This window comes from Dama dama, chromosome 30 (genome assembly GCF_033118175.1).
Source record: "Dama dama isolate Ldn47 chromosome 30, ASM3311817v1, whole genome shotgun sequence".
NCBI classification, from domain to species: Eukaryota; Metazoa; Chordata; class Mammalia; order Artiodactyla; family Cervidae; genus Dama; species Dama dama.
The window spans coordinates 70,454,413-70,479,310 of NC_083710.1; positions in this window are offsets into that span (position 1 = coordinate 70,454,413).

A 24,898-nucleotide genomic window follows, 5' to 3' on the forward strand; every position below is an offset into this window, starting at 1 on the left:
CTCTCACAACAGCTCTCTTTTGTAATTGTCTTATCTAAGTATGGCATCTCCCCAGGATTCTATCTGGGTGGCTCCATCTCTCCTTGCTGCTGTGTCTTTCATGGGCATTCCAGACAGCTACCGCCTCTATATTATGTCTTGAGCAGTACATTGCAGTCCCTCTCTTGCATTTAGAAATGTTTTTTAATCCCTCATTTACTTACAAGCCCATTTAGTTTTCCTTTATTGCTTGGGATTACACTTTAAAATTTTTCTTTACTTTCATTTTAATGGACTCTGGATATGGGAGTAAACATACATGTGCTGAGTTCAAAATAGTAGACTAGGGGGAGGAGCCAAGATGGCGGAGGAGTAGGACGGGGAGACCACTTTCTCTCCTACAAATTCATCAAAAGAATAACTGAACGCAGAGCAAACTTCGCAAAACAACTTCTGATCACTAGCTGAGGTCATCAGGCGCCCAGAAAAGCAGCCCATTGTCTTCGAAAGAAGGTAGGACAAAATATAAAAGATAAAAAGTGAGACAAAAGAGCTAAGGATGGAGATCCGTCCCGGGAAGGGAGTCTTAGGCGGCATTGCTTGGGGTAGGGTCCGGGCCTGAGTGCCCTGAGGACAATTGGAGGGCGCTTCTGTGAGTTGCCAACTTGAACTGTGGGAGACCAAAAGAGAGAGAGTAAATTAACCGGCCAGAACACACTGCCGGCCGTTCGCAGAACAAAGAGACCGAGAAAATCCAGAGAAGAGCTCACAGGCTGCGGACCGGCCCAGCCCCGCCAGAGGCAGGAGGCAGGGGAGAGGGGAAGGTCGCGGCGAGACACAGGGCGCAGGCACCCGACCGGCGCAGGCGGGGACTGGGGCTGGGGACGCGGAGGGCAGAAGGCGCAGGCACCCGACTGGCGCCAGCGGAAACTGAGACTGGGTCAGTGGAAGGGAGTGGGCGTGCCACACCTGGGGAGAGTGCGCCCACCAAGCCCCTGGCTGCCTGGACCGCTCTGACGGGGAAGGCACAGAGAGCAGGCACAGCTTTTCCTTCCGCGCTTTTGTGGAACACCCGAGGGCTGGAACCTCGCGCAGCGCGGGGCGCGCTCCATATAGAACAGCCGGGAGCCTGCGCAGCGCAGACGGAGAAAGCAGCGTCAGCCCCTCCCGGCAGCCCCAGCCCATCCCCGCGGCACAAGCCTGTCTCCACAGCGCCAGCCTCTCCCTGCAGCGCAAGCCCCTCCCCGCAGAGCTACGGAACTAGCTACCTGAATAAGAGTCCACCTCCGCCCGCCTGTGTCAGGGCGGAAATGAGGCTCTGAAGAGACCGGCAAACAGAAGCCAAATAAACAAAGGGAACCGCTTCAGAAGGGACTGGTGCAACAGATTAAAATCCCTCTAGAAAACACCGACTACACCGGAAGGGGCCTGTAGATATCGAGAAGCGTAAGCTGGAATGAGGAGCAATCTGAAACTGAGCCGAACCCACACTGACCGCAACAGCTCCAGAGAAACTCCTAGATATAATTTTACTTTTTTCTCTTTTTTTTTTTCTTTTTTTCTTTTTTCTTTTTTATTTTTTCTCTTTTATTTTCCTTTAAAATCCCCTGTTACTCCCCCATTACTCCTTAACTTTCATTTCCATAGATTTTTACGATTTTTTTAATTAGGGAAAAAAAAATTTTTTTCTTTTTTTTTCTTTTTCTTCTCTTTTTTTTTCTTTCTTCTTTTTTTTTCTTTCCTTTTTCTCTTCTATTTTCTATTTTTCTTTTTCTCTATTTCTTTTAAAGTCCTCTAGTACTCCTCTACTACTCCTTAATTTTCATTTTCAATACACTATAACCTTACAAAAAAAAGAAGAGAAGCCCTATTTTTAAACCTAAGATTATTCTCTCCCAATCTTGACTCTCTGTTTTCTACCTCAGAACACCTCTATTTCCTCCTTTCCCCTTCTCTTCCCAATCCAATTCTGTGAATCTTTGTATATGACTGGGCTATGGAGAACACTCTGGGAACAGACAGCTGTGTAGATCTGTCTCTCTCCTCTTGAGTCCCCTTTTTCTCCTCCTGCTCATCTCTATCTCCCTCCTCCTTCTCCTCTTCTTCATGTAACTCTGTGAACCTCTCTGGCTGTCCCTAACAGAGGAGAATCTTTTCGCCATTAACCTAGAAGTTTTCTTATCAGTGCTGTATAGTTGGAGAAGTCCTGAGACTACAGGAAGAATAAAACTGAAATCCAGAGGCAGGAGACTTAAGCCCAAAACCTGAGAACACAAGAAAACTCCTGACTACATGGAACTTTAAGTAATAAGTGACTGTCCAAAAGCCTCCATACCTACACTGAAACCAACCACCACCCAGGAGCCAATAAGTTTTAGAGCAAGACATACCACGCAAATTCTCTAGCAACGCAGGAACATAGCCCTGAACATCAACATACAGGCTGCCCAAGGTCACACCTAACACATAGACCCATCTCAAAACTCATTACTGGGCACTCCATTGCTCTCCAAAGAGAAGAAATCAAGTTCCACGCACCAGAACACTGACGCAAGCTTCCCTAACCAGGAAACCTTGACAAGCCAATCGTCTAACCCCACCCACTGGGTAAATCCTCCACAATAAAAAGGAACCACAGACCTCCAGAATACAGAAAGCCCACTCCAGACACAGCAATCTAAACAAGATGAAAAGGCAAAGAAATACCCAACAGGTAAAGGAACATGAAAAATGCCCACCAAGTCAAACAAAAGAGGAGGAGATAGGGAATCTACCTGAAAAAGAATTTAGAATAATGATAATAAAAATGATCCAAAATCTTGAAAACAAAATGGAGTTACAGATAAATAGCCTGGAAACAAAGATTGAAACGGAGGCAGAAGATAGGATAAGTGAGGTAGAAGATAAAATGGTGGAAATAAAAGAAGCAGAGAGGAAAAAAGAAAAAAGGATCAAAAGAAATAAGGACAACCTCAGGGACCTCTGGGACAATGTGAAACGCCCCAACATTCGAATCATAGGAGTTCCAGAAGAAGAAGACAAAAAGAAAGGCCATGAGAAAATACTCGAGGAGATAATAGCTGAAAACTTCCCTAAAATGGGGAAGGAAATAGCCACCCAAGTCCAAGAAACCCAGAGAGTCCCAAACAGGATAAACCCAAGGCAAAACACCCCAAGACACATATTAATCAAATTAACAAAGATCAAACACAAAGAACAAATATTAAAAGCAGCAAGGGAAAAACAACAAATAACACACAAAGGGATTCCCATAAGGATGATAGCTGATCTATCAATAGAAACCCTCCAGGCCAGAAGGGAATGGCAGGACGTACTGAAAGTAATGAAAGAGAATAACCTACAACCTAGATTACTGTATCCAGCAAGGATCTCATTCAGATATCAAGGAGAATTCAAAAGCTTTACAGATAAGCAAAAGCTGAGAGAATTCAGCACAATCAAACCAGCTCTTCAACAAATGCTAAAGGATCTTCTCTAGACAGGAAATGCAGAAAGGTTGTATAAACATGAACCCAAAACTACAAAGTAAATGGCAACGGGACCACACCTATCAATAATTACCCTAAATGTAAATGGGTTGAATGCCCCAACTAAAAGACAAAGATTGGCTGAATGGATACAAAAACAAGACCCTATATATGCTGTCTACAAGAGACCCACCTCAAAACAAGAGACACATACAGACTAAAAGTGAAGGGCTGGAAAAAAATATTTCATGCAAACGGAGACCAAAAGAAAGCAGGAGTCGCAATACTCATATCAGATAAAATAGACTTTCAAATAAAGGATGTGAAAAGAGACAAAGAAGGACACTACATAATGATCAAAGGATCAATCAAAGAAGAAGATATAACAATTACAAATATATATGCACCCAACATAGGAGCACTGCAATATGTATGGCAAACACTAACGAGTATGAAAGAGGAAATTAATAGTAACAATAATAGTGGGAGACTTTAATACCCCACTCACAACTATGGATAGATCAACTAAACAGAAAATTAACAAGGAAACACAAACCTTAAATGACACAATGGACCAGCTAGACCTAATTGATATCTATAGGACATTTCACCCCAAAACAATCAACTTCACCTTTTTCTCAAGTGCACACGGAACCTTCTCCAGAATAGATCACATCCTGGGCCATAAATCTGGTCTTGGAAAATTCAAAAAAATTGAAATCATTCCAGTCATCTTTTCTGACCACAGTGCAGTAAGATTAGATCTCAATTACAGGAAAAAAATTGTTAAAAATTCAAACATATGGAGGCTAAATAACACGCTTCTGAATAACCAACAAATCATAGAAGAAATCAAAAAAGAAATCAAAATATGTATAGAAATGAATGAAAATGAAAACACAACAACCCAAAACCTATGGGACACTGTAAAAGCAGTGCTAAGGGGAAGGTTCATAGCATTACAGGCTTACATCAAGAAACAAGAAAAAAACCAAATAAGTAACCTAACTCTACACCTAAAGCAATTAGAGAAGGAAGAAATGAAGAACCCCAGGGTTAGCAGAAGGAAAGAAATCTTAAAAATCAGGGCAGAAATAAATGCAAAAGAAACTAAAGAGACCATAGCAAAAATCAACAAAGCTAAAAGCTGGTTTTTTGAAAAAATAAACAAAATTGACAAACCATTAGCAAGACTCATTAAGAAACAAAGAGAGAAGAACCAAATTAACAAAATTAGAAATGAAAATGGAGAGATCACAACAGACAACACTGAAATACAAAGGATCATAAGAGACTACTACCAGCAGCTCTATGCCAATAAAATGGACAACTTGGATGAAATGGACAAATTCTTAGAAAAGTATAACTTTCCAAAACTGAAGCAGGAAGAAATAGAAGATCTTAACAGACCCATCACAAGCAAGGAAATCAAAACTGTAATCAGAAATCTTCCAGCAAACAAAAGCCCAGGACCAGATGGCTTCACAGCTGAATTCTACCAAAAAATTTAGAGAAGAGCTAACACCTATCTTACTCAAACTCTTCCAGAAAATTGCAGATGAAGGTAAGCTTCTAAACTCATTCTATGAGGCCACCATCACCCTAATTCCAAAACCAGACAAAGATACCACAAAAAAAGAAAACTACAGGCCAATATCACTGATGAACATAGATGCAAAAATCCTTAACAAAATTCTAGCAAACAGAATCCAACAACATATTAAAAAAATCATACACCATGACCAAGTGGGCTTTATCCCAGGAATGCAAGGATTCTTTAATATCTGCAAATCAATCAATGTAATACACCACATTAACAAATTGAAAGATAAAAACCATATGATTATCTCAATAGATGCAGAGAAAGCCCTTGACAAAATTCAACACTCATTTATGATTAAAACTGTCCAAAAAGCAGGAATAGAAGGAACATACCTCAACATAATAAAAGCTATATATGACAAACCCACAGCAAGCATCACCCTCAATGGTGAAAAATTGAAAGCATTTCCCCTGAAATCAGGAACAAGACAACGGTGCCCACTCTCACCACTACTATTCAACATAGTGTTGGAAGTTTTGGCCACAGCAATCAGAGCAGAAAATGAAGTAAAAGGAATCCAGATAGGAAAAGAAGAAGTGAAACTCTCACTGTTTGCAGATGACATGATCCTTTACATAAAAAACCCTAAAGACTCTACCAGAAAATTACTAGAGCTAATCAATGAATATAGTAAAGTTGCAGGATATAAAATTAACACACAGAAATCCCTTGCATTCCTATATACTAACAATGAAAAAACAGAAAGAGAAATTAAGGAAACAATACCATTCACCATTGCAACAAAAAGAATAAAATACTTAGGAATATATCTACCTAAAGAAACAAAAGACCTATACACAGAAAACTATAAAACACTGATGAAAGAAATCAAAGAGGACACAAACAGATGGAGAAACATACCGTGTTCATGGATTGAAAGAATCAATATTGTCAAAATGGCTATTCTACCCAAAGCAGTCTATAGATTCAATGCAATCCCTATCAAGCTACCAACGGTATTTTTCACAGAACTAGACCAAAGAATTTCACAATTTGTATGGAAATACAAAAAACCTCGAATAGCCAAAGTAATCTTGAGAAAGAAGAATGGAACTGGAGGAATCAACCTGCCTGACTTCAGACTCTACTACAAAGCCACAGTCATCAAGACAGTATGGTACTGGCACAAAGACAGAAATATAGATCAAAGGAACAGAATAGAAAGCCCAGAGATAAATCCACGAACCTATGGACACCTTATCTTTGACAAAGGAGGCAAGGATATACAATGGAAAAAAGACAACCTCTTTAACAAGTGGTGCTGGGAAAACTGGTCAACCACTTGTAAAAGAATGAAACTAGAACACTTTCTAACACCATACACAAAAATAAACTCAAAATGGATTAAAGATCTAAATGTAAGACCAGAAACTATAAAACTCCTAGAGGAGAACATAGGCAAAACACTCTCCGACATAAATCACAGCAAGATCCTCTATGACCCACCTCCCAGAATATTGGAAATAAAAGCAAAACTAAACAAATGGGACCTAATGAAACTTAAAAGCTTTTGCACTACAAAGGAAACTATAAGTAAGGTGAAAAGACAGCCCTCAGATTGGGAGAAAATAATAGCAAATGAAGAAACAGACAAAGGATTAATCTCAAAAATATACAAGCAACTCCTGCAGCTCAATTCCAGAAAAATAAATGATCCAATCAAAAAATGGGCCAAAGAACTAAACAGACATTTCTCCAAAGAACACATACAGATGGCTAACAAACACATGAAAAGATGCTCAACATCACTCATTATTAGAGAAATGCAAATCAAAACCACAATGAGGTACCATTACACGCCAGTCAGGATGGCTGCTATCCAAAAGTCTACAAGCAATAAATGCTGGAGAGGGTGTGGAGAAAAGGGAACCCTCTTACACTGTTGGTGGGAATGCAAACAAGTACAGCCACTATGGAGAACAGTGTGGAGATTTCTTTAAAAACTGGAAATAGAACTGCCATATGACCCAGCAATTCCACTTCTGGGCATACACACCAAGGAAACCAGATCTGAAAGAGACATGTGCACCCCAATGTTCATCGCAGCACTGTTTATAATAGCCAGGACATAGAAGCAACCTAGATGCCCATCAGCAGATGAATGGATAAGGAAGCTGTGGTACATATACACCATGGAATATTACTCAGCCATTAAAAAGAACTCATTTGAACCAGTCCTAATGAGATGGATGAAACTGGAGCCCATTATACAGAGTGAAGTAAGCCAGAAAGATAAAGAACATTACAGCATACTAACACATATATATGGAATTTAGAAAGATGGTAACGATAACCCTATATGCAAAACAGAAAAAGAGACACAGAAATACAGAACAGACTTTTGAACTCTGTGGGAGAATTTGAGGGCGGGATATTTCAAAAGAACAGCATGTATACTATCTACGGTGAAACAGATCACCAGCCCAGGTGGGATGCATGAGACAAGTGCTTGGGCCTGGTGCACTGGGAAGACCCAGAGGAATCGGGTGGAGAGGGAGGTGGGAGGGGGGATTGGGATGGGGAATACGTGTAAATCCATGGCTGATTCATATCAATGTATGACAAAACCCACTGAAATTTTGTGAAGTAATTAGCCTCCAACTAATAAAAAAAAAAAAAAAAGAAGAAGAAAGAAAAATAAATAAATAAATAAATAAAAATAGTAGACTAACATTATTAAAATTTGTTTTATCTATGTACATATTGAGTGTGGAGTAATTATGAATTTGAAGTTCTTTTCATATTTATTTCGTTTGCTTAAAAGTGTATCAGTTAGGAATGTCTTGGACCATAAGTAAAAATAAAAAGCAGAAAAACAATTAACATTGGCTTTAAGAAGTAATGGGCTGTTTTTGTCCATGAAAAGAAGACTAGGAGGGTGGTAATTGAGGGTGTTCATTCATCTTCTCAATTATTTATGAGAAGACCAGACTCTTTCTGCCTTTCTACTTTCCCTCCCTAGTATGGTGACTTTTGTCCTCATGCTTGTCACCACAAGCAAATGGGTCCTGCAGCTCAAGGCCACATTAATATCTGAAGCAGAAAAAAGCAAAAGATTTCCCGCCCCTCCCTCATTAGACATGCACTCACTTCTAATTGGGCAAAATTGTGTCATGTAGCCCCCCTTATATTTTCGGGATCAGGGAAATTACATGCTACCCTTAACTGTTACCCGGAGCAAAATTGGAGTTAACAAGGAAGGAAAAAGAATAGATAGACATTAGAGAAATAGCCCACAGAGTCTGTAGCAGGGAGTAAAGTATGATTTCTTTTTTAAATGAATGATTTTTAAGCTGTGCAAATAATGTAAAATATAAGATACAATGTAAGTGACCATCAGTAAGATTACAAGAATACACAAGCAAATAATATATGATATAATTTAAAACATTCTAGACATTTTTGTGTGTGTGTGTGTGTGTGGCAGAAGTTTTATTACAGTGAAAAAGGAAAAAGAAAGCACATTCTAGACATTTTAAATCAAATTTGTTATATTTGTTGAAACCATCTGGCAGGCCACAGTGCAGTATGAAAAGTTATTGAAATGTATCTAGGTGATGACCAAACTACATAATGGTCCTTGATGGACTGTATGTTTCTACCTCCTTGCATAACCGAAAACATTATTTTCTGCAGGAGGAATGGTCTCAGTTTTCCTTGGAGGTTGTTACCCCTTACACCTTGACAGTCACCATACCCAGATGACCTCCAGAGGAGAGCAGGGCCCAAGGCCACCAACTTTTTTTTAAAGGGAAGGAAAGTTAAACTGAAACTTAGGAGTTGCTCTTGACGTATCAATACCTGGCATGTTAAATATTTTGTGTGCATTAATATATAAATGTCTGTCCAGGATCACCTTCAGAAGAGAGCAGGGCCCAAGGCCACCAATTTTTTTTTTTTTAAAGGGGACGAAGGTTAAATTGAAACTTAGGAGTTGCTCTTGACTAGTAAATGCCTGGCATGTAAAATATTTTTTGTGCATTAATATATAAACGTCTGTCTCAGTCAAGGCCTTATCTTTCTGAGACATCTGCCCCAGCAGATGTGCCTAGGACACCAATGCCTTCTGATTACACTTGTTGGCCAAATATCCCAAAGGACTGAGAATCGCTAGGTGATGATTGAAATTGCTGGTCTTGGAGTTCAGCAAGTCCTGACTTTGTGTGTTGTGGAACTGTGAGCTGCCTCAAAGACATTAGGAAGTGGCTCTAGAACCGGAAAGGACCAAATTTGGAGGTTGGGGGGAAGGATCCCCATGCAGAGTGCCTAGTGGACGGTGGCTTTTTTTTTACATTATTTTCCTGTTATTTCCTAGGGGGCATTCTTTTTAGTCCTGGAAATATAATACGACAAATGGCTTTTTATCACTTGGGCAACTTGACCAAGAAATATATAAGCAAAAATCTACATTTCCAAAAAGCACTATTGTATATATTTATGTGTTTTCTAATTGCTGTGTCAGTGAATTATTCTTGTGACAGCTTTCGCATTACACAATGATGACAAGTTTGATTCTTTTGCTGTGAATTTTTTAATATTTCATGTTAACCGTAGACTGTAGTGTTTATTACAGCTTCCTCATCCTGTAGACGTTTGCCAAATAAAACATCAGGAAGGAAAGTCTGAAAGATTTTCATGTGTGGACCTTTTTTTAACATTCCCTAAAATAAATTTCCTCACTTAGCAACAAAGGAACTTTGGCGATAGAAAGCTTTGTCCTGTGTTATAACTTTCATATCACCCTCTCCGCAGCCATTTTTCTTTGGCTTCCTGGTGTACATTCATTGCAACTTCACTTCACTCCTCTGGATTCATAGCTGATGCTCTGTGGACCATAAAATTTCAGCTGCAAAACCAGAACATCTCATTATTTCTGAAATATCAAGCTTGTATCTTCTTGATAAATAATTCCTACTAGTATAATGTATCAGACTAAAACATATTTTCTGAGGCCAGTGAGGTTAAAGCGGCAATCTCACCTTTTTTAATTTTTTTGCCCTGAAGACAGTGATTTCCATATATAGAGTGACCCCGGTTTGTGTTGAACATGGGGAATGAGGATGAAGCATGAAACGACACATATTGCTGTCAGAGATTTGAAATGAGGCCTGCTAACCTGTAGGCAGCCTTCCAGACTAATCAGTCCTTCCCATTACCAGTGTATTCAGATAGCTCCACACCTTAGCCGGCCACGGGCTGGGAACTTTTCCCTTTCTTCCTTCTTCGTCTCCCTTTTAAACCCCAGCCAATGACAAACATTGCATTTTAATGTAATTCTTCTTTCCCTCTCCTACTCCACTGCAAAGAAAAAGAGAGACAGTGTCCACTGACGGCGGATCTCTGAGACACCGGTCTCATCTGGTCTCCCCGATGCTTGAAAAGTGGGTGCGACCGTTTGGATTTGCTTCTGAATATACATCAGTCAGCGGTGCTTAAACAGGTGATAACGTTTTTTACTCTTTCAGTTGACAACCGTCAGCGCCCTGGAATTCAGGCAGTTACTAGAGTTGGCTGTCCCTTCTAGCACGAAATGTTTTTAAAGGAAAATCAGATCACCGCTCTGAGTTTTGTTTGCTGTACCTTGCAGGATAGCAGTGCTGGGATTGGGAAGAAGTTTTCTGAAACAAAGAATGTGTTTTCTGCTTCCTGAGGCCCTCTCTTTTAGGGTCTGTTTCATAAATAAGGAAATCTGCTGAAGTCTTGCCAAAAAGTTATCTGTCCTAGGTCTGCAACTGAGTGATGTTACAATTGAATATGTATATAAATGTATATATTCATTTATGCTGCTGCTGCTTAGTCGCTTCAATTGTGTCTGACTCTGTGTGACCCCATGGACTGCAGCCTGCCAGGCTCCTCTGTCCATAGGATTCCCCAGGCAAGAGGACTAGAGCAGGTTGCCATGCCCTCCTCCAGGGGATCTTCACCACCTAGGGATCAAACATGGGTCTCCTGCATTGCAGACAGGGTCTTTACTGCTGAGCCACCAGGGAAGCCCATATTTCTTTACATTTATATGTAATTTAACATATATATTTGTCTGATATGTATATATATACTATACATGCACACGTACACACACATATATACATACATTGTTTTGTTGTTCAGTCGCTAATTCATGTCCAACTCTTTGCGACCCTATGGACTGTAGCACACCATGCTCCTCTCTCCTCCTCTATTTCCAATGAGTCAACTCTTCCCATCAGTTCAGTTCAGTCCTTAGTCATTTCCAACTCTTTGCAACCCCATGGACTGCAGAACACCAGGCTTCCCTGTCCATCACCATCTCCCGGAGATGTCCATTGCATCGGTGATGCCTTCCAACCATCTCATCCCCTGTCGTCCCTTTCTCTTCCTGCCTTCAATCTTTCCCAGCATCAGGGTCTTTTCAAATGAGTCAGTTGTTCGCATCAGGTGGCCAAAATATTGAAGCTTCAGCTTCAGCATCAGTCCTTCCAATGAATATTCAGGACTGATTTCCTTGAGGATTGACTGGTTTGATCTCCTTGCAGTCCGAGAGACTCTCAAGAGTCTTCTCTAGCACCACAGTTCAAAAGCACCGTTTCTTTGGCACCCAGCCTTCTTTACAGTCCAACTCTCTGCAAAAAGAGCCTCAAACCCTTGGTGGACCATGAATTATTTCAAGTGGTCTTTCCATCTATATGAATACCAACCTTCCAGGAGACTGAATCAGCAATATTCCTGCATATAAGGAATAAAAAGCACATACAATTCTAAAATGTATTTAATAGCATTACCGAATTTATGGGATCTATCATAATGACATATTTTCTCCAAGAAAAGTACAACTACCTTTTGAGTAGGGGGATCTGACTTTTTCCCCTTGGAAAAAAGATTTCATAGCAAAAAATTTAGAAACCACCAAGCCAAGGAAGACAGTGAGTTACCTAGATCCATACTGACAGAGAAATCAGGGCTGGAACCAGAGGAGCGCTATAACCAGCTGAGAAAAAGTTACTCTGACTTCACTTCCAGGGAGTGAAAGCCCCATCACAGGTACCCCTTAAGAGGCCAAAAGTGTCAGGTGACAAAATCATCTAATAAATATCCCCTGCCTATCCTGGGTAGCCAGGTTTTCTTGACTGGCTTTGTATCCTGTTGTTGTTATTGTTGTTTAACCCCTCAGTCATGTCTGACTCTTTTGCGACCTCATGGACTGTAGCCCTCCAGACTTCTCTGTCCATTGGATTTTCCCGGCAAGAATACTGGAGTGGGTTGCCATTTCCTACTCTAGGGATCTTCCCTACCCAGGGATTGAACCTGAGTCTCTTGTGACTCTTGCATTGGCAGGCGGATTCTTAACCACTGAGCCACCAACAAAAATACATTAGCTTAAAAAAAAAAAAATACATTAGCTTGTTGAAGAGGAATTCAGATAGCACTTTTCAAGCTTAAATATGTAGAGATTTCTTTCAAGGGGAAACTATATCCTCAAGGGTTGGCATGTGATTTTGATTTTTCATGTTACTTAAAAACATGCAAACAAACAAACAAAAAAAAACATGCAAACATAAAGCTAGGGGAAACTTCCTAATGTTAATGGTCTTGTTATAAATAAAATATAATAAAAATTCTAATCAGCAACATTAAAGCAAGTTGTTATTTTGCTGAAACACTGCTGTAAACCTGTAATATGAAAACATACTGATTGCCACACACACAGATCTCTTTCAAAAGTTTGGCTTAAATGCCTAATGTGTTCTAAGTGATAATACAAGTCCTCTTCCGTGTTTCTCTTTTTAAGCTATTTCAGTTTTACAGTACATTCAGTTATCATCAAAAAGAAAGCATCAAACTATAAAACTGTTATGGAGTACACCCAGGAGTTACCCCCACCCAAACATCTGAGCACAGCAGATGGGGAAACACCATTTTAGATACATAACATCCAATAACAATGAAGGAAACATTGGAGACAACACCCTGAGCAAACACTTTAGGCCTAATGCTATCCAAGATAACAAAATCCTCAAAAAAAAAAAAAAAAAAAAAATCATTGTTAGAAGTGCAGTGACAAGAGTTCAACATAAACATCTAAAAGTAGCTAAAAGCAAGTTAACCTTTAAAATAAAGACAAGAAGAAGACATCTCCTGGGTATGAGATAGGAACTTGTGATAATTTGATGAAATGACTTTAAATAGTAAGTTTTCCTATTTACCAGAAAGTTCGCTCTGATATTTTGCATTTTTTAATTTAAAAACTAGAATCAAAATTTTCATTAGAGGGAACATTTCATTGCTTTCCTTTATATCCATGAACTACGTTCTCTGTAAATTGTGAAAAGCTCTTTGCAGAGCACCTGCCGTTTATTCAAACCTTCTCACTCCACATTCTGAAACCCATGCAATTTGCTCCCAGCCTGTTCTGTAGCCACGAGTTTGCCAACTGGCAGCTGCACCAGTTGACTCAGAAAATTCGGGGTGATTCAGCTTGAATGGGATCTACAAATGCAAATGATTTATATGTTCACTCTTTTACATTTCCAGAGAACTGCTAACCAAGCTCTGCCACCTGTATTGCCCAATATTCCCGTAAATGGATTTTTACTTTTAGATAGTCGTTCATTTTATTTGCTATTCACTTGGGAAATTTTTATTAGATATCTCTAATTCAAGTTCACAAATACTCAAGGAATTTCCTTTTTTGGGTGGAGGCAGTTTTTTTTCCCCTTCCTTTGGAGTTTTACTGATATTTTTCTGGAGTTAATTCCACAAAGAAGAAACACCTCTTAGGGGTCCGTAATTGCAACCATAAAAAGATGTGTGTGTGTGTGTCTTTCTTATTAAGATCATGCTCAGATTAGTATCTTTTTCTAACAAACTGAGGCATTGTATTAATCTAGAAGGCCCAATGAACATACACATGAACTACTAATTTACAGAAATTTAAGACTTTATTTTTCTGGGCTCCAAAATCACTGCAGATGGTGATTGCAGCCATGAAATTAAGAGACGCTTACTCCTTGGAAGGAAAGTTATGACCAACCTAGACAGCATATTAAAAAGCAGAGACATTACTTTATCAACAAAGGTCCATCTAGTCAAGGCTATGGTTTTTCCAGTGGTTGTGTATGGATGTAAGAGTTGGACTATAAAGAAAGCTGAGTGCCGAAGGATTGATGCTTTTGAACTATGGTCTTGGAGAAGACTCTTGAGAGTCCTTTGGACTGCAAGGAGATCCAACCAGTCCCTCCTAAAGGAGATCAGTCCCGGGTGTTCATTGGAAGGACTGATGTTGAAGTTGAAACTCCAGTACTTTGGCCACCTGTTGCAAACAGCTGACTCATTTGAAAAGACCCTGATGCTGGGAAAGATTGAGGGCAGGAGGAAAAGGGGATGACGGAGGATGAGATGGTTGGCTGGCATCACTGACTCAATGGACATGTTTGAGGAAACTCCAGGAGTTGGTGATGGACAGGGAGGCCTGGCATGCTGCAGTTCATGGGGTCACAGAGAGTTGGACACAACTGATTGACTGAACTGTACTGAAGACTTCTGGGTGAAATTTGTGCAATTGTATTCCTACCATTGTCCCTACAAATGTGTTTAGCATTATTGCATATTTTATTTCTAATTCTACCTGTAAGCCTCTGTGCTGGGCTTTGCTTAGTTGCTCAGTTGTGTCCTGTAGCCTGCCAGGCTCCTCTGTCCACGGATTCTCCAGGCAAGAACACAGAAGTGGATTGCCATGCCCTCCTTCAGGGGATCTTCTGACCTAGGTATCGAACTGGGGTCTTCTGCATTGCACACAGATTCTTCACCAGCTGAGCTACCAGCTGATGCCCCCACAAGTCCTCCCTCCCCCCAAAAAATATTTTTGCAAACATCTTTAAAAAGAGAAAGCAGACTGAGACAAATTTGTTCAGCTTATAACATTTCACAAACTGCTGAGCCACAATTCAAACCGAAGACAGATTTCTAAGTGTTCTCACTGTACTGCCTAGAATGCAGATAGTCATTGCAGAGAATTCTGATGCTCTGAGCTGAGGGGCTGAGAAAGGGTACAAATAGAAGAGCATAAACTATTTTGTGACTTTGCATTAGTTCTTCAATAAATATTTACTGAGCAACTATAACACAGAATATTCTGATTAAACACTGCAATTAAATAAGTCATTTGTGCTGAGTCCAAGTCAAGTCTTAGAAATTTCAAATACATGATTATAATGTATAGAGGACATATATACAGTGTGTTCTTTGACAACAATAGAATAGAGCCAAAACTCATAAGAAGTTAACTACAAAGCTCTTAATATTTGGAAATTAATAAATACACTTCTGCTAGACATTCAGGTTTTCTCTTCAGTGATCTGCCTGATTGTATCCTTTGCCCAATTTTTACTATTTCAGTTCAGTTCAGTCACTCAGTCATGTCTGACTCTTTGTGACCCCATAGATATGCAGCACACCAGGTTTCCCTGTCCATCACCAACTCTTGGGGCTTACTCAAACTCATGTCCATCGAGTAGGTGATGGACCATCATCCAACCATCTCATCCTCTGTCATCCCCTTCTCCTCCTGCCTTCAATCTTTCCCAGCATCAGGGTCTTTCCCAACAAGTCAGTTCTTCACATCAGGTGGCCAAAGTATTGGAGCTTCAGCTTCAGCATCAGCTTCAGTCCTTCCAGTGAATATTCAGGACTGATTTCCTGGAGGATTGACTGGTTTGATCTTGCACCTCTGAAGAGTCTCCTTGTATCTCTCGAGGCTTCACCAGAACCACAGTTCAAAAGCATCAATTCTTTGGTGCTAAGCTTTCTTTACAGATAGTCCAACTCTCACATCCACACATGACTTGTTTGTCTTTTTAATATCACTTCAAGCAAATTCTTCATATATATGTGTGTGCTCAGTCATGTCTGACTCATTGAGACCACATGTGCTGTAGCCCACCAGGCTCCTCTGTCCATGGGATTTCCCAAGCAAGAATACTAGAGTGGGTTGCCATTTCCTTCTCCAGAGGATCTTCCCAATCCAGGAATCAAACCAGAGTCTCCTGCATTGGCAGGCGGATTCTTTACCACTGCACCACCTGGGAAGCCCATCTTCATGTATTCAGAATATTAATTTTTTGCTGCATATGTTTGTTGAAAATCATTTATCTAAGTTTCTGACTTTTGCTTTATTTTTTTTTGGTCATTCAGAAGGCTTTAACTTTTATACAGTCAACTTTGTCATTTTTTTCTCATTTATGTCTTTTTGTATTTTTAATAAATCCTTCTCTTCTTTGGAATCATAAAATTATTCTTCTATAATTTAACTTCTTTTTCAGATTCATGTCATTCATATGCCTGAGGTTTATAATATGCAGTATAAAGTAGGAACCGAAATTTTTATTTTTTCGTATGGAAAATCTGTTGTCTCAACACCCAATTGTGAAGTCCTCCATTTAATTCCCTCTGTTTCCAGAGTCTCCATCCTTTCTACTGATTTATTTATCTATCCCTACAGGAGGACTTCACCCTCTAATTCCTAATAAGATAGTAACAAGTGACGTTAAGTCTTGCTGTACATCAGATCTGTCTCGCTGTGATGGTCAGACACTGGAGAAGAAGCATTCTATGAATTATATGGCTAATCTTAGTCTTTTAGGAAGCTGGGTCCTGGTTTGTGAACTTTACAAGTGTTTCTAAAGGGATATAGCTTTTCTCTCTCTTGTTAGGCAGAAGTCTAGACGCTGTCACAGATGGGGTGAGGGCAAGGGGAGTGTCCTTCTCGTTTCCTAGAGCCTTATCCCAGCTCTAGGAAAGTCTTACTCTGGACAGAAGGTCTCTGTTATGAAGAATGCCTGGGTGTGAGTAACAAAGGCTACTCTTCTCTTCCCCAGCCAGGGCCAGGAGGAGCTTTTTCTAGATCTTCACTGTGTGATCCTGATTGGGAGTTCCTGGAGGTAATGAAAGTGTTTGCCAACCCCTCCTCCCCACTGCCACCAACAACTGCAAGATGGAGCCCCCAGAAGCTTCCTGCTCTCATACTAGTCCACTCTTACCCTCCAGAAGTTTGTCCAAATTGTCATTTAAATGCTCTTACCAGTTTATGGCTCCAGAGGCTTCTGTTTCAGGCCAGCAGATCTGGGCTGTGACTGGGGGTTTGCTTTCTTTCAACACTCTAGGGGCATGACTTACCTTGCAACTTCAGTCCTCTGATAAGTCCAAGCAAAGTCATTGACTCCCAGTTTGTTCACATTTTTGTTGTGAGTATGCGAGTCATGATATCCAGGCTCTTATATGTCACAGCTGAAACCAGAAGCCGTATAGTTTTATTTTCTTTTTACAGTGCTTTTTCTTTGTTCTGACATTTATGGATTTTAATTCTGTATTTCAGTTGTTTTTCTTGCATCTTTAATACACATCCTTAACTTTATTGGAGTTTCAGCTTCAACATCAGTCCTTCCAATGAACATCCAGGACTGATTTCCTTTAGGATGGACTGGTTGGATCTCCTCACAGTCCAAGGGACTCTCAAGAGTCTTCTCCAACACCATAGTCCAAAAGCATCAATTCTTCTGCACTCAGCTTTCTTTATAGTCCAACTCTCACATCCATACATGACCACTGGAAAAACCATAGCCTTGACTAGATGGACCTTTGTTGACAAAGTAATGCCTCTGCTTTTTAATATGCTGTCTAGGTTGGTCATAACTTTCCTTCCAAGGAGTGAGCGTGTTTTAATTTCATGGCTGCAATCACCAGTGACTAAACTGAACTGAACTTTATATTTTTCAATAAAGTACAATATCATCTAGCATCTTTCTCAAATAAAACAAGAACTTCAATGCTCTTTAGCTACATCCTGAACTCCTTCCTTTCACTTCCTTATTGTCATCTTAAAATACACATGCACATGTGCACTTTTCAGTCATTTTCTATAGGCAGTTTTTAGCTTTGTTTACCAGTTTGTTTTAATATTTTCTTTGAAGTTATCTTTTTCCTCTAATCTTACTTTTTATACTATGTGGCTAGTAAACTCTCTTAGTTTTTTTAGGTATAGTTTTTTCTTCCTACTCTTGATAGATAGCTGAGTATAGAAACCTTTTTTGAAAGTATTTTTCTTTTAGGACTTGAAAGATACTAGTCTCTTATCTTTCAGTATCAACTTTTGCTGGTGAGAAACCTCATTAAATCAAATTATTTCCTTGAAGGTAATTTCTCTTTTATGTTCTCTGATAGCTTTTAAGATCATCTCTTTAGTCCATATATTTTTAGTGTTACTATGATGTACTTACATAAATATGATTTTATTTATTCTGCTAGGCCCTTAGTATGTATTTTCAACCATAAGACTAGTTTTTCAACTCTGGAAAATTTCCAGTCATTTCCCCAAATACTCTTTTCCCACCATTCTTTCATTCTATTGTCTGTCTTGAATTTCTGTGGATGCATATTAGAGACTTTTCATATGCCTTCTGTGTCATTACATTTATTTTCTAACATCTCTGCTTTGTATTTTGATAAATTCCTCAGGACTGTCTTCTATAATAACCATTTCTGTCTTGGTGTCCATCATAGAGTTTGTTATCCATAACCTAGATGACTACTTCTGTCTCATCTCCTCAACTCAAGATACTGAGGTGCCCTAGGGAAGCCCTTAGACTTTGCTTTCTTATCTATATTCATGACTTGGGGAGAGCTTATCCAGTTTCATAGTTTTAATTACAGCTGTATGCTGATGACTCAGCAAGTCATATCCCCATCCTGGACCTCTCCTCCGGATACAGATGTGTGTATCAAAATGCCATCTTGGGCATCTCCCCTGGATGTTTGATAAGTAGCTCTCATTTAAAACCAAACTCCTGAGCATCCTCACATGCCTGGTTCTTCCACCCCAGTAAACAGCTGCACTAATTTTCTAATTACACAGGTAAAACATTTAGATTCCTCTTGCTTGCTCTTCTTATTTCACATCTCATGCTGAACCCATCAACAATTCCTTGAATAAAGATCAGAATCCAAAGCATTCACATGACTTCCATTGCCCCCAACATGGGACAAGCCACCATCTTTTCTTACTTGGATTACAGCCATAGACTCCTAACTGGTGCCCCATCTACCATGCTGCCCTTGACCCCACTGTTCATGTGTGCTCAGTTGTGTCAGGACACAGCCAGCCAAGCTCCTCTGTCCATGGAATTTTCCAGGCAAGAATACTGGAGCAGGTTGCTGTTTCCTCCTCCGGGGGAATCTTCCCGACCCAGGGATCGAACCCTCATCTTTTGAGTCTCCTGCATTGCAGGCAGATTATTTATCACTGAGCCAGTGGGGTCAACAGTGATCCTGTTACAACATGAACCTTATCACATTACACCTCTGCTAAAGCCTTCCAGTGGCTTCCCGTCTTAATCAAAGTGAAAGTGAAAGTCACTCAGTCATGTCCGACTTTTTGCCACCCCATGGATTATACAGTCCATGGAATTCTCCAGGAATACTGGAGTGGGTGGCCTTTCTCTTCTCCAGTGGATCTTCCCAACCCAGGGATCGAATCCAGGTCTCCCACATAGCAGGTGGATTCTTTACCAGCTGAGCCACAAGGGAAACCCAAGAATACTGGAGTGGGTAGCCTATCCCTTCTCCAGTGGATCTTCCCAACCCAAGAATTGAACTGGGGTCTCCTGTATAGCAGGCGGATTCTTTACCAACTGAACTATGAGGGAAGCCCAATCTTAGTCAAAGTGAAAACCAAAATTCTTTCCATAGCTGACAAGGCTTTACACTATCTGGTCCTCATATCTACCCATATTCCTACCTTGCCAGTTATTACAGTCTCCTAGTTATTCCTCAAAGCTCTAGACGAATGCCTCAGGCATTTGTATTTGTGGTTTCCTCTGACTAGAATATTCTTCCCTCAAGGTATCTACATACCCTGTTCTCTCCCGTCCTCCATATCTTTCCTCAACATTGAGATCATCTCTGATAATACTGTTTAAAATTGTAATTGCACACACACTTAAAATACTTTCCCTACCATTCTGTGCTTTCTCTTTGTCATTAGGACCTGTCAGTAACATATATGTACCTTGTTTATCTTACTGATTGTCCAACAGCCCCTTACAAGATAGCAAGCTCCCTGAAGGCAGGAATTCTTTTCCTCTTTTTTTCCCACTATTTTATCTCAATCACCCAGAGTAGTGCCTGACACACAGTAGACATTTAGTTAACATTTATTAGCTATTACATTTATTATAATTAATGAGTTAGATGAATGTTTTTTTTTTTAATTTTCAGGATTTGTAGCTGGTTCTTTTTCATTTTCACTTTTTAAAATTCATATTTGTTCATTTTGATTAATAATTTTATATTCTTTTAAAATTAGTATTCTTTTCTTCTCCTTCCTGAGGTCTGAGGATAATAACCATCATTGTTATGATGTCATTTTGAGATTATTCTATTACTTCCATTTCACTGGGGGTTAGTTTTTCTTCCAAATATTTAGTTTTGTTCATTTCTGAGAATGTATTAAGAAGAGGTGGCAAGAATACACAGAAGAACTGTACAAAAAAGATTTTCACAACCTAGATAATCATGATGGTGTGATCACTCACCTAGAGCCAGACATCCTGGAATGGGAAGTCAACTGGGCCTTAGGAAGCATCACTATGAACAAAGCTAGTAGAGGTAATGGAATTCCAGTTGAGCTACTTCAAATCCTGAAAGATGGTGCTGTGAAAGTGCTGCACTCAATATGTCAGCAAATTTGGAAAACTCAGCAGTGGCCGCAGGACTGGAAAAGGTCAGTTTCATTCCAATCCCAAAGAAAGGCAATCCCAAAGAATGCTCAAACTACTCCACAATTGCAATCACCTCACACACTAGTAAAGTGGTGCTCAAAATTCTCCAAACCAGGCTTCAGCAATACGTGAACCATAAACTTCCAGATGTTCAAGCTGGTTTTAGAAAAGGCAGAGGACCCAGAGATCAAATTGCCAGCATCCACTGGATCATCAAAAAAGCAAGAGAGTTCCAGAAAAACATCTCTTTCTGCTTTATTGACTATGCCAAAGCCTTCGACTGTGTGGATCACAATAAACTGTGGAAAATTCTGAAAGAGATGGGAATACCAGACCACCTGATCTGCCTCTTGAGAAACCTGTATGCAGGTCAGGAAGCAACCGTTAGAACTGGGCATGGAACAACAGACTGGTTCCAAATAGGAAAAGGAGTACGTCAAGGCTGTATATTGTCTCCCTGCTTATTTAACTTATATGCAGAGTACATCATGAGGAACGCTGGGCTGGAGGAAGCACATGGTGGAATCAAGATTGCCAGGAGAAATATCAATAACCTCAGATATGCAGATGACACCACCTTTATGGCAGAAAGTGAAGAAGAACTAAATAACCTCTTGATGAAAGTGAAAGAGGAGAGTGAAAACGTTGGCTTAAAGCTCAACATTCAAAAAACTAAGATCATGGCATCTGGTCCCATCACTTCATGGCAAATAGATAGGGAAACAGTGGAAACAGTGTCAGACTTTATTTTTTTGGGCTCCAAAATCACTGCAGATGGTGATTTCAGCCAAGAAATTAAAAGACGCTTACTCCTTGGAAGGAAAGTTATGACCAACCTAGACAGCATGTTAAAAAGCAGAGACATTACTTTGTCAACAAAGGTCTGTCTAGGCAAGGCTATGGTTTTTCCAGTGGTCATGTATGGATGTGAGAGTTGGACTATAAAGAAAGCAGAGGGATCGGGTAGAGAGGGAGGTGGGAGAGGGTATCGGGATGGGGAATACATGTAAATCCATGGCTGATTCGTGTCAATGTATGACAAAACCCACTACAATATTGTAAAGTAATTAGCCTCCAACTAATAAAAATAAATGAAAAACAAACAAACAAACAAAAAACCACATACCAAAAAAAAAAAAAAGAAAGAAAGAAAGCTGAGTGCAGAAGATTTGATGATTTTGAACTGTAGTGTTGGAGAAGACTCTTGAGAGTCCCTTGGACTGCAAGGAGATCCAACCAGTCCCTCCTAAAGGAGATCAGTCCTGAGTGTTCATTGGAAGGACTGAGGTTGAAGCTGAAACTCCAATACTTTGGCCACCTGATGCGAAGAGCTAACTCATTTGAAAAGACCCTAATGCTAGGAAAGATTGAGGGCAGGAGGAGAAGGGGGCAAGAGAGGATTAGATGGTTGGATGGCATCACTGACTCAATGGACATGGGTTTGGGTGGGCTCTGGTGATGGACAGGGAGGCCTGGCGTGCTGCAGTTCATGGGGTCACAAAGAGTTGGACACGACTGAGCGACTGAAATGAACTGACGAGAATATAACTGTGTGTGTACACGTTTGCTTTTGCATGTTTTGAAATTGTAGTTTCCAGTTTCATTTTAAGTGGAGGTTTCTGTCTCTCTCTTCCCCTCCCACTTTCAAAGAGATACAGACAATTATGAATGAAGATAAAGAAGGCACAAAAAAAAGAGAAGCAAATAGAAATCCTTAAAGAGAAGTGTAGCCATTGGAATAAAAAAGATGCATAGGTTAAAAAAAAAATTCTAAGGGGTATGCTTCGAAGGCATGACTTGTAAAAATGGAAACTAGAACTGAAGAAATCAGCAAAAATAAAATATTTAGGGGCAAGGAGATAAAAATATGATAGAGAAATGAAAGCATAAGGAGGGTGGATGTAAAAGCTCCAACACATGTCCAACAAGAGTTCCAAGAGGATGGAACTTTTAGAATTGAAGAAACACATGAGTCTTTTCAGATAAAAGACATAAATAATTCTTTAAAGATATAGAGCGACAAAAGCATAGAGAGATAATAGAAGTCAGAGAAACGGGGAACACCAGTGATGGGTGGAAAGGGTAAGACGATAGCCAAGAAAAGGCAGAGTTAGTGGTACCAAGAAATTGAGCATCATAGAAGTTGAATGCAGATAAAGTTTTAATATAAAGCCAACAAAGCAACAAGAGCTATAGAGCATGAGAGGAACCTTTGGACTGAGAAATGATCATGAAATTTGCAGGAAGTAGATTATTTGTAATTTTAGAAGCAATCATTTCCATAGGATGGTGATGGCAGAGGACATAATGTAGGATATGATGAAAATTAGTAGAAAGAAACCTGAGAATTCTAATCACATATTATTGATATCGTGGGAGATGGTGGCTCAGACAGTAAAGAATTTGCCTGCAATGCAAGAGACCTGGGTTCAATCCCTGGGTTGGGAAGATCCCCTGGAGGAGGGCATGGCAACCCACTCCAGTATTCTTGCATGAAAAATTCCCTATGGACAGAGGAGCCTGGCAGGCTATAGTCCATGGGGTTGCAAAGAGTCAGACACCACTGAGTGATTAAGCACAGCACAGGAAGCATAAGTATAGCTCAACCTCTGCTCTGTTCTTGTGAAATAAAATGTAAATAAGTTCATAAATGGAAATTTATGTAAATTCATCCTTTTCTGTCAATTATTATTTAACTCGTCATGAGGAGATACACATTCTGGTTCTGGTTTATCTGAAAGTGAGACTCCAGGCAAGGTCCTATCTAGAAAAAAGAAGATTTAGGCTGTATGGCTCTCAGGGACTGACAGAGGCACCCTAGCATGCTGCTAAATTTCAACTAACGTTAAAATTGAACTTTGGTGACAAATTCATCCACTGCAGGGAGGTCTTTCATAGCATGTTGTGCTGAAGAGGTCACATGATAAAATCAAGAATGGTGTGCAATTTGCTGCAAGTAACCGGTAAACGCACATTACGTAGACTCATGTTACATAACATCACCTCCATCCTAGAAAATACCATGTTTCTAGAATTTATGAAAACTCTGTCTCATGCATACTTAAGGTGTCTTGGTCGGGGCAGTAAACAACACTTTTCAATCAGTAACCCAGGAATGAAGGGTGACCATGTGTGTGTGAATTTCTTTGCATACTCTGTAAGACATTGATATTCTGCAGCTAGGATTATAGCTGCAATTATTGCTGATTTGTTTAGTGTATGTAACTCACTCAATTCTCTTAAGAGAATAACCACAAGTCTGTATTTAAAAATATGTTATGAACACAGAAAGATTTATAACTCTCGAATTTAATCATCACTGAGATACCTTCCAGCCATAAAATTTTATCATTTTTAGACAATGTGCTCTAGTTTTGATGTCCATTAAAAGAAAATCAATCCCTCTATTTCAAAAGATGGAGATTGATCTTTAAAAACAATCTTACCTTGATCAGTTTAGAGCATCCAAAAAGTTAATCCCAAGAAATATTTTTTTGGCTCAAGATCTAAAACATTTTCATTTGATTGAAAGCAGATTAATTTGTTTTTTCACTTTTTACTCTTGCCTTGTGTCTGTGCTCTTCGGAGACATGCTAACACATGTTAATAGCTATGTCAGACTACTAATATTACCACCCTTTTTTGAAACAAATGATTTGCTATTTGAAGGACACTTTACCAAAGAAGATGTATGCAAATTAAAACCATAATGAGCTACTACTACATATCTATTAGAATGACTAAATTTTTTGTTGATCATTCCTAATATTAACAATAATGTGGAGGAACTGGAACTCTTATGCACTGCTGGTGAGAACGTAAAATTATGCAACCACTTTGGAAAATATTTAGGAAGTTTCTTCAGAAGCTAAACACACACCTATCACAAGACCCAGCCATGTACACTTAAGCATTTATCTAAGAGAAATATAAGTATATGGCCTTAAGAAGAACTTGTACACAAATGTTCAGCAGCTTTATTTGTAATAATCAGAAACTTAAAATAATCCATGTGTCCATCAACAGGTGAATGAACGAACAAATTGTGGAGTATCTATACAATACATCAAATTTCCCAGGTA